This window comes from Cebus imitator, unplaced genomic scaffold (genome assembly GCF_001604975.1).
Source record: "Cebus imitator isolate Cc_AM_T3 unplaced genomic scaffold, Cebus_imitator-1.0 Scaffold87, whole genome shotgun sequence".
Classification (NCBI taxonomy): domain Eukaryota; kingdom Metazoa; phylum Chordata; class Mammalia; order Primates; family Cebidae; genus Cebus; species Cebus imitator.
The window spans coordinates 6,785,124-6,786,337 of record NW_016107402.1 but is presented as its reverse complement, the minus strand read 5'-3'; the positions used below and the strand labels follow the sequence as shown (position 1 = coordinate 6,786,337).

The following is a 1,214-nucleotide window of genomic DNA, read 5'->3' as shown; positions in this document are numbered from 1 at the left end:
AAAAAAAAAAAAAAAAAAAAGATAAGCATGGTTTCTTTGCCTTTATTAGCTAACATTATTTACTAGCTAACGTTCATTGAGTACTTATTAAATGCTAGGCAATGTTTTAAGAGCTTCACTCGTTTCTCTCTTTTAATCCTTTCAGTCCCAAAGGAGGTGAATATTATTACCCCCATTGTACAGAGAAGGAAACTGATAGTGAAAAGTGTCATTTCTCTTTGATTTAAACCCTCTAAATCTTGCTTTCAACCTTGTTTCACTAATAGCAAGTGTGTAATTATAATTTTATCCTAAATTTTACCCTCAGCACTTTGAATATACAAGTAATAGTTCTAGAAATACATGTAATATTCTAATAAGACTCTAAAAAAACTATGGAGTCCAAATCTCAGACCTATAATAGAAACATGTAGGACTTACACTTTTTATCCTCCTAACACTGTCAGAGTTCTAAAAGGACTTATACTTTTAACAACACAGATAATGTTCACATGCTTCAGAAATAAGAAGACTTTGAAAATAATTCTTAATTTGTAATAGTAAGGCTGAAAATGAATGAGATTCTTAGAAAACAGTCTGAGTTACAGTACTAATGTTTTCCCATTTTTTTGGACAAATAAACAGACTCACAACTCGTGTTTAGCTTAACAATGCTATGCACAATTAAGGCCTCAGACTAATACACATTACACAGGTAATAGAAAGAGCTAGACTTCCTCATTTATATCTACACTCTGTGGTAATACGCTCTAACAAAGAAGATGATCGAAATAAGGCAGACATGACTCAAATCTATCACATCCTCCAGATGGCCTGAATTCATCACACAGCTTTTAGGAAGATTTATGTAAAAGAACCATACCTGCTGATAACTATCCTGTTCCTATTAATTCCACAAAAATGAACTCTAAACCACCTCATTTTCTTTTCCTCTCTCATGAAAAATCTTCAATTTGTTCCATTATTATAACAAAATGATATGTGGGCTGAACACACTTATTTGATACTTTTTTTTCCTTTTCTGTTCTTTGATTTATAAAGAGTAAACAGACAGGCATGGTGGTGTACACCTGTAATGCCAGCTGCTCAGGAGGCTGAGGCAGGAGGATCACTGGAGCCCAAGAGTTGGGCCTGGGCAAAATAGCAAGACCCTTTACATAAACATATAAAGTGTATCTTTTTAAAAAGTAAGTTTCCAATGACTACATTAATTT

At 33.2% G+C, this 1,214-nt stretch overlaps 1 protein-coding gene across 32 annotated transcripts in view; it reads right to left on the bottom strand.

Moving 5' to 3' along the window:
* Positions 1–1,214, bottom strand: part of EPB41 (erythrocyte membrane protein band 4.1) — a 220,493-nt gene that overhangs the window by 127,575 nt on the left and 91,704 nt on the right. The gene's annotated exons all lie outside the window — the stretch shown is intronic.